Source organism: Eptatretus burgeri, chromosome 6, assembly GCF_056783735.1.
Source record: "Eptatretus burgeri isolate ZD-2024b chromosome 6, Ebu_testis_v1, whole genome shotgun sequence".
NCBI lineage: Eukaryota > Metazoa > Chordata > Myxini > Myxiniformes > Myxinidae > Eptatretus > Eptatretus burgeri.
In genome coordinates, this window is record NC_140966.1 from 112,402,976 (window position 1) to 112,415,469 (window position 12,494).

General features: G+C 54.4%; 1 protein-coding gene across 5 annotated transcripts in view; it reads right to left on the reverse strand.

Moving 5' to 3' along the window:
• Positions 1 to 12,494, reverse strand: part of AKT1S1 (AKT1 substrate 1) — a 39,316-nt gene that overhangs the window by 26,375 nt on the left and 447 nt on the right. For 2 of the 5 annotated variants that reach the window (XM_085886842.1, XM_085886841.1), the window contains exon 2: positions 10,263 to 10,450. The exons of 2 other annotated variants lie outside the window; for them this stretch is intronic. The gene's annotated coding sequence lies outside the window, so the exon portion shown is untranslated. Of the gene's footprint in view, positions 1 to 10,262; positions 10,451 to 10,661; positions 10,728 to 12,494 lie in introns of all 5 variants that reach the window. One more of the 5 variants, XM_085886843.1, reaches the window with a different exon arrangement.

The following is a 12,494-nucleotide window of genomic DNA, read 5'->3' on the forward strand; positions in this document are numbered from 1 at the left end:
GTGCCCTTCCTGATAGTGCGTGGTTCCGTGCTAACATTTATCACCCGCACGGGCGCTATTGGCCCGTCGGTACTTACCAGGGTGCGGCCCACGACTAAGCCCGGGGTTGACGGCCCTGCCGGTAGTTCCGCCAGGCCGCAGGGGCCCTGCCACGTTGGGGGTGCTCGCCACCGGGCCGGGACCACCGCCTCGGCACCCGGGGGAATGACCACGGAGTCAGGAGCCTCCAGCTCCACCCTCTCATCCGTGCTCACGCCTCCTAACGGCAACTCCTCACCACCCAACTGCATGACCCCCCGGCCCAAGTCGATCTTACAACCACCGGCCGTCAGCACATCCAACCCTATTAGACATGGGTCGTACACCTCTGCCACCCAAACCTCTATCTTGGTTTTCACAGTGCCCAATTTAAACGACACGAAACCACGTCCTATGATAGGGGCCGTTGCCCAGGTAGCTAGCTGCAAACTATGGTTTTGCAGACGGTGGATCTCATCCCAACCGTCTACACTCGAATCAAGGACCACAGGGCTGATGATCGTGGCGCTTGCTCCTGTGTCCACCACGGCGTCTACCCCTACGTCGGCAATCTTGCACCGAATTGTTAAGCTACCTTTGCCAATTTGGCCACAACTGATGACCTGTCGCAGTTCTGAGGGCTCTTCTCCGTCTGAGTCTGCCGAACACGGCCCTACATGTTCGGCACTTCTTAGTTTCCCGGGGACTGGTGGGGGGGGGGATGATTGGGCCTGGCTATCCCTATTGACCCGTGGTGTAGTTGGTGGTCTAGGGGGACGTGGCTCTTCTCTTCGCGGGGGCCTTTCCCTGCGCGGGGCGTTGCACCTCCGCTGCAGGTGGTCCCCTGCGCCACAATTATAACACCTCTTCTGGTAAGGTGTTTGCCTCCAGTACGCCGAATTATACCCCCCTCCATTCCGAATTGGGGTACCCCCCGATGGCCCATCTCCCGCCCTTCCCGGGCCCGACCGCCTCTCCACAGGTCTCCCGAACCGGCGGTCGAACATGCCCTGCACCATCCTTTCCATTCGCGCTTGGTCGCCCAGGGTTGCCCCGGCTCCCAGCGCACTGTTGTGCACGGGGTCCACCTGTCGGACTGCCACCGCGTGGCGCCCAGCCCCTCCCAATGGCGTTCTGGCTGCCTCCCAGCAGGCAGCAGTATCAGCCGCCTTCTGGAGGTTGTCCGGGCGCCACACGGTGAGCAATGCTCCGACATCGGTGCCCCCTATTGCTCGAAGGAAATGGTCCAGGGCAATCTCCTCCCGGTACTCCGGTGGCATGTTGGTGTGCGCGATCCCCACCAAGCGGCGAATGTCATGTGCCAATTCTCCCAGTGATTCCTGGGGACGTCGTTTGCGCCCGTTGAGCTGAGCTTTAACAAGCTCGCTCTGCTGGTCCATACCAAATCGGTTTTTTAGGGCCGAATGGAGATCCTCCAGGGTCGCCCCCTCACTGGGTACCGTGGTCAGGACTTCCAAAGCCACGCCACGCAGGGCCGCTGTGAGTTGTGCCACACCCTGCACCTCGTTCCAGCCATTGCCTCTGGCAACACACTGGAACTGGGCCATATATGCCCTCAAGTCCGTCTTGCCATCGTACGGGGGTAGCGGCACCCTCGGTTCTTTCGAGGTCTCCTCCCGTTCCCTAGGGACTCCGGGAGGAGTGTACCTCCCCAGTCCCAACGGTGCCTCACTCCCGCAGGGTCCAAGCCATTTGCCCGGGGGCTCCACCACCCTTGTCCGCGTCTGTCCGTGCCCCGCGTCGTCCCGCTTACTCTCCCAAGCCATTGGACTCGCACTCTGCACACCCCCCGGAACAGTCATTCTGGGTACCCCCATTAGGCCAAAAGACCCTGCGGCCTCTACCCTCCCCAAGCTTGGCATGCTCACCCCCGCATCGGGCAAGCCTCCTCCTCCGCCTTGTGACACCGGCCCCACCTGGGCACGATCCGCCTCAAGGGAGTATATCCTCTCCTCCTGTTCCCGAAGGAGGCCACCCTGCTTCTCACACCGGGCCTCCACCCTATCCGTCAGTCTCTTCTCCATTTTCCCCTTTATTACCCCATTTATTTCCTCCCCTATCGTTCCTAACGACAGTTCCCCGACTTTTTCTCTTATTTGCTCCACCTCCCCTTGTACCTGTGTCACCATCTTATTTGTCTTGGATATTTCCTCCCTCGTTGTCCTAAACTGCTCTTCTGTCTCGCCCCGGTTTTTTCCTATCTGTTCCCCCAGTTCCTCTGTCTTTTCTCCGGCTTTCCGCTCCATTTCATTAATTACCTCCTCATGTCTCTTTCTACATTCCTCCGCCACCTTTTTTAATCCTTTCTGTGTCTCCGCTTTTACCTCCTTTCGCAGGTTTTCAACTTTGTCTGTCATTTCCCGATGTCTTTTCTCACAGTCCTCCTTCACGGCTCCCAATCCCTCCTTTATTTTCCCTTGTTCTCTTTTTAATTCCTCTATCGCCGTCGTGTTCCTCCCTATTTCCTCCTTTATTTGGTCTTGTCCCTGTTTTACTTCTCCCAATCCTTTTCCTACTTTGTCTATTTTTCCCACCACCGTCTTTATTTCGTTTACCCTCTCTTGTTTACTTTCTTCCATTGCGACTCCCACTCCTTTTACTTTCTCTTTTAACCCGGTCACCTCCGCTCGTATCGTGTCGACTTCCTTTTTCATTTCGTTTTTTAGTTCTTCCAAGCTTCCTTTTAGGCTCATTCCCATGTTCTGCGTCTCACCCCGCAGCTCTTTCATTTCTTCCCTCATTTGCTGTGTATTCGCATCCATCGTCGTTTTCACTTCATTTGTATTTGTATCCATCTTTTCGTTCATGCCTTTCATTTCGTTTTTCATTTCATTTGTATTTGTATCCATCTTTTCGTTCATTCCTTTTATTTCGTTTTTCACTTCGTTTGTCATTGCCGCCAGCATGGCGCATAGCTGGGCCATGTCGGGTGCGCTTGGGTGAGCCGTTTCGGCAGGGGTTGGGGAAGGGTTTTGGTGGAGAGGGGGAGGGGAGGTGTCATACACCGCGGCCGCTGCCGCACCCATTTCGGGCTCTGGGTTCAGTTGGGCGAGTTCGTTTTCCTGTACAACCAACATTTCCTGCACGGGGATTTCATCCTGAGCCATGGATTCTACACATTCTACATCCATTTCTAATACCCCCGGCTCCCGCTCGCCTTGAGACGCCATCTTGCTTCTCGTGAAGGGTTAATTTCGCTCGCTCGTAATTTGGAGGGAATCGGGGGTCGCTTCTCTCACCCCTGGACCGATTCCCGTGAATTTAGCTGGAGACAGGAGAGCCCGTTTTCCTGTTCTCCGATACCAGTGCCGCGAGGAGGGCGATGGATTTGTATCGCACGACCTGACACCAGTGTTGCAGATTCGCGCCCGCCGGCGTGCTGACGGCCACGTAACTCGAATCGCGGCACGTCGCCCACCGGACGGACAATCCAGTCGTGACCCTCTCGGACTAACGCCGGGAACCAGTCACGGGTGGACCTTTCGGTCTCACCGCGATCGAGCCAATCGGCCCCCGCGTGGGATAGGGTTGCTCGCCAAATTCGACCTACCTAAGTACCCACACGGAGGGTAGACCGGGCGATCGCACCTCGCCGCAGGTCGACTTCGGACACGGGCCACTTAAGCGACCCGTTCCGTACTATCGGGATAACCGAGCGGTGTTATCGTCGGCCTCGACGGTTCGATTAATTATCGGGCGTATTCAGCCCACTACCAACCCTTTACGTGAAGCAAGATGAGGATTCAATGAAAGAAATGACGAAGCGAAGCGGGAAAACAGTTCAACATAAAGCACATTTATTCGCGATGAACGGAAAGCACACATATACAATTCCACCAAAAGCACATAGAAAAGAAGACAAAAAGCAAATGCGACAATGCAGATCTAATACCGACTACGCGAGCACACGGCAACACTTATACAATTTTACTTCACAGACGGCGCCGACAACACACATTCCCAAAGCAAAAGAAAAGAGAACCACCCTCCAGGATGAGGGGGGTAGGCGGGCCTGGGGCCGAGACCGTGTCGGGCCTACCCGTCTGATGATGAGACGCGGAGCGGCGGTGGTGCCTCAACTCCGCGGGCCTCGCGGACAGTGTCCGGCAGGGGGTGGGAAGGGGGCCCCCTTTGTCGCACTATCTCAGCGCGGGGGGAAACAGGAGGGGGTTGCTGATGCTCGGGGAAAGGAGGATATAACCCTGTCTCGGGTCCCGCGGCGAGCCTCTCCTCCTCCACCTCGGTCGCGTTGCTGGCCTCTCTGGTGTGCAGCTCCCGGCACCGACGCGAGCACCCCCTCGTCTGCCTTCGCCGCCGCCGCCTCTCCACAGCTCCGTCCTCTTCACTCCGACTCCGCGAACTCCCAACTGCACTCTTTCCAACGCACACCTACTTTTCTGACGAACGCAGCCGCTTATATAAGCCCCGTGGCTTCGCCTCTGACCCCCTGCCTTCGACCTTTCACCTCGCTCCCCATTGGCCCGAGAAAAAGTGGGCGTGTGCTTTTTGATCCATGAATTTGCATATAGCGACCGCCCTCCAACGCCCTGGAGGCGGGGCCAAATCGCCCCTCGCTCACCGATTGGACGGAACAAAAGTGGGCGTGAGTCGTTTTTGATCCGATTTTCTGCGGAAAGTCCGTGATGTTTTGTACACGCTGTTCGGTGCGCGCCCTGCACGAGTCTAGTACCGGTACCCATAAGCGGCGCAAGAACGGTGGCGATGCGACGGTTGCGAGGTGTGACGGTAAAGGTCGTGGCTGTTGTGGTGAAGCGGCGTTGTGGTGGGTGGTTGATGTTGTGATGACTGTTGAGACGTGGTTGGTGGTGGTAATAATGGCGGTTGGTCCAAAATAAAGATAGTAAAAGAAAAACGGCTATCCTGAAGAGTCGCAGCACGCATGAATGACATTTATTCCCTCTAGACAACGGGTTTGGGCCTAACTACACATATACTTACCGAGATATCTCACCTAAGGGACCTGAATGGTGGTTTGCGAATTTGGTCAACCACAACAATATATATATATATATATATATATATATATATATATATATATATATATATATATATATATATATATATATATATATATAGATATATATATATATATATATATATATATATATATATATATATATATATATATATATATATCCGTCCAACAAGAGTCCAATCTTTCTCTTCCTTTCACTTCCTCAAGGAGGGGAATCATCATCGCATGCTGTCTAACAGCAACGCTGATAAAGTTTGTCCCCATTACTTGTCTCTGTGTCCACCCCAAGTCCATTTGTTGTCCACCTCCCCATTGATGGATCTTTGTTCACTTTGCTTAGCTTTTCCATCGGCAACAATTTTAACAAAAAAAGATAAAGAAAAATAGCAAAATCCAAAACCTCCATGATTAAAAGGGGAAGCGTTAGTCCGTGTGTGTGTGTGTGTGTGTGTGTGTGTCCGTCAAACTGGGTTCCTGTTGTCATTGAATAATAAAAGTGTGACTGTTGAAAAGGTAATCATCGAATTTGTGGATTAATAATTTGTCCGTTTAATCAATAGGATTCCTGTTTTAAAAACCCTTCTTCCAAGATGGAAGAAGAAGAAGGAGGACTTGGAGCTTTATTGTAGCGGTTCCAAAAGAAGACAGCAGGAACCCTTTAGATTTAGAATAAAGCGTGATGGAAACGGAAGGAGCACAAAATTATTGTTAGGACTACTTCTCGAAGCAATAGAAAAGTATATAAAAGTATATGGAAGGATCACACAAACAACAACCACCACAGCCACCACAGCAGCAGCAAGGATCAAATCAAGTTTCACAAAGTTCTCACACTGAAAACACCACCTCAAGGATTACATTTTGCAACAGCTAACTATTTGAGCACATATACAAGCACAAACATGATGAACCACAAACTTTGTAAGGCAGTGACCATTTATTAAGCAACAACATAATGATAATGATCGAACTCGTCAGCAATGCCGTCGATGTTGCCTTGGTGAACGTTCAATGCACATCACAATGTGTGTGTAACAATTGATTTCTAACAATAAACATTTACGATTGACATATCAACAATGTAAATATAAAATGTGAGAACTTGAAATGAACAGAGCTAACAATGCTGGGATCTCAGGTTCAAACCCCAGAGGTTGGAATCCATTGTCTCCTGGGCTGACAGGATGGTCTAAACTCTAAAGGTATGCACATTTGCCTCTAAGCTGTGTAGCCTGGGTTTGAATCCCGTCTGAACTGTAAACCGTCATCCTGGTATTTCACAGGCATGGTTATTCATCAATGCGTGTGCCAGTCCTCAGAATTCATCAGTGTGCGTTAAAGATCACACAGATCACAACTGTTCCATTGTCATCGGGCAGGCCTATTGTTAAAGAACCTCGACATCCCATACTGGACGAGCACAGAAAAGAAGAACAAACGTAGTCGAAACATGCAGCCATGCATGGTGCGGCAATCAGCGGCGACGTGCCGAAAACGCTCGAACCCTCAGCTCCCAATCTGTACGAAGAACCTGCTTATCGCACGTTATCTCGGCAAATAACCACAGCCATAAAGCACTATCGCTCCAAGTCGACTTTGCGGGCAAGGTTGCAGTGTTATTGTACAACCACGCATTGTTCCCAATCCTGCGCAACGATTGGGTAGCTGTGGTACGTGTAGCGTGTCCTCATTCCGGTCTCGAACCTCTGAGAGCAAATGCAAGTACTGCGTAGCAAACGCTCTCGGAATCACAACCGAAGCACAAGTCGGTTTACAACTCCTTCATGAGGAATCAGGACCGATGGCCCCAAACTCACGCCCCACTCCATCGAGCCACGTGACATTACCACCAACCTCCCGGGCGAGCTGTGCCAGGCCTGAAGGGGTGCTATTTCAGAGCAGGCAAGCATGATGCAAGCTTGCGCCTGGGTTACAAAGGCTCGGCACAAACATCGGCGCAACCTTATCACGGCGGAGCCAGAGAATCGAAGATGGTGCGTACAAGAGTTCCTGGAACGTTCACTCAAACGCTCCATGCACGCTCGAAGCAATCGGTGCCTTGGCTTGAAGGAAATCATCCGATCACCTGTTCGTGCCATTCTGTTGGTTGTATGCGCACCTGTTTCATGCTGTTTACCAACATGCCGAACAAGGCATCATTTCACAACATCTTTACAGACAACAGGAAAGGGCAGAACACCTTGAACTTTTGAGCGAGAGAGTCACCTCACTGCACCGTGACGGAATCACCTTGGCCGATCCGAAAACATGTGCACAATACAACCACTTTCCACCAGCACTACCCAGAAATCAAAACAGAAGCTCGCATTTCTGATTCTGAAGACCATTCACTGTTGTAGAGCGTCGGTGCTGCTGAATCAGTTTCGTGGTAAGGGTTGTACTGGGTGGTTTGCCATTGCCTTCCCAGCAGTAGTTCGGACAGGAATTTGTAATGCATCGACTCTTCGTGAAAGGACATCATGGGATCTTTAACATCTACCAACTAATGCCATCCACAAACTAATGCCGGCAGACGGGATGTCAGCTGAACGTCCATCCGAGAGACGGCACGCACATTGATGAATCACCCTGCTTGTGAAACGCCGGGGTGACAGTTTATAGCTGGGTCGGGATTCAAACCCAGACTAGACAGCTTAAAGTGAAGTGTGTGCAGATCTAAGGTCTAAGTCATCCTGCCAGCACGAAACAACAACAACAACAAAAAAATCTTCATTTCCCCAACAAAACAAACATTGTCACAACATAACGAAGGAAGCAAAGTGATGACTATTTAAGGATGTTTGAGGAAACATCATCTTTAAAGGAAGAGGACTGACTTTAGTTTCAGGAATCGCACATGAAGTTGTTGCTTTAGTGACGACAGAACACAACCAGTCGAGCAGAGATTACCAAATGCGGGTGTTTCACCACAGTTAGTGCAATCGTATAACAACAACAACGTGGGGAGAGGAACCCGACCGACTCAACAAATGGAATCTTCCACCTCGCGTTCCACAACTACATCATTTTATTGTACATCGAACATTCATTTCCTATTCGGAGCAGCGCCGGTGTTATAACAGAAAGAGTTAGTGATACATTTGGAACATTTTGTTACGATTCAGTAAACAAGCCAAAGGGAGTGAATATTAAATAAAGATATAATTCTATCCCAGGGTGGCGATAACCGAAGCAAAGTGGGACACGGCAGAGTAGTTTAAATCGATGTCCAAAAGGATCGCATCCCGTGCTCGCTTCCTGCCGGGATCGCATCTCGTGCTCGCTTCCCGCCGGGATCGCATCCCGTGCTCGCTTCCCGCCGGGATCGCATCCCGTGCTCGGATCCCGTCGGGATCGCATCCCGTCGGGATCGCATCCCGTCGGGATCGCATCCCGTGCTCAGATCCCGCATCCCGTGCTCGGATCCCGCCAGGATCGCATCCCGTGCTCGGATCCCGCATCCCGTGCTCGGATCCCACCAGGATCGCATCCCGTGCTCGGATCCCGCCAGGATCGCATCCCGTGCTCGGATCCCCGGGGTCGGATGCCCGTGCACGGATCCCCGGGGTCGGATGCCCGTGCTCGGATCCCCGGGGTCGGATGCCCGTGCTCGGATCCCCAGGGTCGGATGCCCGTGCTCGGATCCCCGGGGTCGGATTCCCGTGCTCGGATCCCCGGGGTCGGATTCCCGTGCATGGATCCCCGGGGTCGGATTCCCGTGCTCGGATCCCCAGGGTCGGATTCCCGTGCTCGGATCCCCGGGGTCGGATTCCCATGCTCGGATGCCCGTGCTCGAATCCCCGGGGTCGGATGGCCGTGCTCGGATCCCCGGGGTCGGATGCCCGTGCATGGATCCCGGGGTCGGATGCCCGTGCATGGATCCCGGGGTCGGATGCCCGTGCATGGATCCCGGGGTCGGATGCCCGTGCATGGATCCCGGGGTCGGATGCCCGTGCATGGATCCCCGGGGTCGGATTCCCGTGCATGGATCCCGGGGTCGGATGCCCGTGCATGGATCCCCGGGGTCGGATTCCCGTGCTCGGATCCCCGGGGTCGGATTCCCGTGCTCGGATCCCCGGGGTCGGATTCCCGTGCTCGGATCCCCGGGGTCGGATTCCCGTGCTCGGATCCCCGGGGTCGGATTCCCATGCTCGGATGCCCGTGCTCGAATCCCCATGCTCGGATGCCCATGCTCGAATCCCCGGGGTCGGATGGCCGTGCTCGGATCCCCGGGGTCGGATGCCCGTGCATGGATCCCGGGGGTCGGATGCCCGTGCATGGATCCCGGGGGTCGGATGCCCGTGCATGGATCCCGGGGGTCGGATGCCCGTGCATGGATCCCGGGGGTCGGATGCCCGTGCACGGATCCCGGGGGTCGGATGCCCGTGCACGGATCCCGGGGGTCGCATGCCCGTGCACGGATCCCGGGGGTCGGATGCCCGTGCACGGATCCCGGGGGTCGGATGTCCGTGCACGGATCCCGGGGTCGGATGCCCGTGCACGGATCCCGGGGTCGGATGCCCGTGCACGGATCCCGGGGTCGGATGCCCGTGCACGGATCCCGGGGTCGGATGCCCGTGCACGGATCCCGGGGTCGGATGCCCGTGCACGGATCCCGGGGTCGGATGCCCGTGCACGGATCCCGTGGGGGAGGAGGAGAGGGGGGGATCACATCTGAATCGCATTGGATGCCGTGCTTGCTGCCTGCACTCACCCAAGTCACATCCCATGCTCGCTTCCTGGGCTTGCCAGGTCATCCAGAACATCTGGACATGCATACCTTGCTCACCTGGGTTAACTGAACGTGGCTGTGGAACGTCTCAGGCCAAATCAAAGTTTTCTCAGAACCCCTTACCCTGTTACCTTACACAAGTTTATTGATCACTGCACACACAGGTCACAAGTCCTCGGCTTCTTATTAAATTACTGTGAGGCTTCCAGGGTGGCAAACAAAGGAAAACATCAGCACAGGTTTTGAAGTAACAAGCCAACCGGACCGTGCTTCCAAATGGCTCAGTAGTAGTCCACGAGCCAGCCTCCGTGGCCAATGGAAATGGAACCCTGGGACCAACCTGGTACAGGTAACTTACACCTGTTTTAATCGGGAATTGTTCTGACGGTGCATTTATGAAGGTGTCCAAAAACCCGCGATCCGATTCAGGCAAAATAGTTCTACTTGTAAAACTTAACGGGCGCGATAGTGAAGATGAACGGATCCAAGACCTACCAGGGTCTCTTTCAAAAAGCAGAACCCAAGCCGTTGGAATGCCAGACCCGTCCTAAAGCTCATCTGCAGCGGTGCGGAAGCAAATCATACGGTGAGCTGGTTGGATGAAATTCCGGTTGAAGGGGAGCAGGGATGGCCAATACCAGGAGGTACAGGGGATGCAGAATGTCTGCGATAAACTCGAAGAGCTGCAAAGAGGCAACAGCAGGAGTTCACGGATGAGAGACATAAGAAGGCGGACAGGAGGGGCAGCACGCGGGTGGATGATGCATAAAATCACGTAAACAGCATTAAAGGTTGGCAGCAGATGCGGCGCCTTGAGGGAGGTGGGAGGGGGGAGGGGAGGTGTGGGGCAGGGGGAGGGCTGGGGTGCCGAGTTCGTAAACAAGTCAGTCCTACCAGGCATGGGGTGAGAGGGAGAGGGAATGTGTTCCCAACGCACGGATGTCTCCAGGCTATGCCCTCCTTCGAGCCGGATGGACAACAACAGGAACAACAGCGCAAAAGATATTCAAACCTCGCGGCGGTGTACCGTCCACCAAGTGGCGGTGTACCCTCCACCAAGTGGCGGTGTACCCTCCACCAAGTGGTGGTGGTGTACCGTCCACCAAGTGGCGGTGTACCCTCCACCAAGCGGCGGTGTACCCTCCACCAAGTGGCGGTGTACCCTCCACCAAGTGGCGGTGTACCCTCCACCAAGTGGCGGTGTACCCTCCACCAAGTGGTGGTGGTGTACTGTCCACCAAGTGGTGGTGGTGTACCGTCCACCAAGTGGTGGTGGTGTACCGTCCACCAAGTGGCGGTGGTGTACCGTCCACCAAGTGGCGGTGGTGTACCGTCCACCAAGTGGCGGTGGTGTACCGTCCACCAAGTGGCGGTGTACCCTCCACCAAGTGGCGGTGGTGTACCGTCCACCAAGTGGCGGTGTACCCTCCACCAAGTGGCGGTGTACCGTCCACCAAGTGGCGGTGTACCGTCCACCAAGTGGCGGTGGTGTCCCCTCCACCAAGTGGCGGTGTACCGTCCACCAAGTGGCGGTGTACCGTCCACCAAGTGGCGGTGTACCCTCCACCAAGTGGCGGTGGTGTACCCTCCACCAAGTGGCGGTGGTGTACCCTCCACCAAGTGGCGGTGGTGTACCCTCCACCAAGTGGCGGTGTACCCTCCACCAAGTGGCGGTGTACCGTCCACCAAGTGGCGGTGTACCCTCCACCAAGTGGCGGTGTACCCTCCACCAAGTGGCGGTGTACCCTCCACCAAGTGGCGGTGTACCCTCCACCAAGCGGCGGTGGTGTACCCTCCACCAAGTGGCGGTGGTGTACCCTCCACCAAGTGGCGGTGTACCATCCCTGACAAGTAGTTGTTACAGAATTAATAAACGCAAAAGCACATTATTTGTGAAACCTTCACGATCGTACAAGGATATATATATACACATGATGATGATGATAATCAACGAGGTGGTGGTGTGGTGATGATGGTGTGTGGTGATGATGGTGTGTGGTGATGATGGTGTGTGGTGATGATGGTGTGTGGTGATGGTGTGTGGTGATGGTGTGTGGTGATGGTGATAGTGTGTGGTGATGGTGTGTGTGGGGATGGTGTGTGGTGATGGTGTGTGTGGTGATGGTGATGGTGTGTGGTGATGGTGATGGTGTGTGGTGGTGATGGTGTGTGGTGATGATGGTGTGTGGTGATGATGGTGTGGTGATGATGGTGTGGTGGTGATGGTGTGTGGTGGTGATGGTGTGTGGTGGTGATGGTGTGTGGTGGTGGTGGTGTGTGGTGGTGGTGTGTGGTGGTGATGGTGTGTGGTGGTGATGGTGTGCGGTGATGATGGTGTGTGGCGATGATGGTGTGGTGACGCTGGTGTGGTGGTGATGGTGTGTGGTGGTGATGGTGTGTGGTGCTGATGCTGTGTGGTGGCGGTGGTGTGTGGTGATGATGGTGTGTGGTGATGATGGTGTGTGGTGATGATGGTGTGTGGTGATGATGGTGTGTGGTGGTGGTGGTGGTGGTGGTGTGTGGTGATGGTGGTGTGTGGTGATGATGGTGTGTGGTGATGATGGTGTGTGGTGATGATGTTGTGTGGTGATGATGGGTGTGGTGATGATGGGGTGTGGTGATGATGGTGTGTGGTGGTGATGGTGTGTGGTGATGATGGTGTGTGGTGGTGATGGTGTGTGGTGGTGATGGTGTGTGGTGATGATGGTGTGTGGTGATGATGGTGTG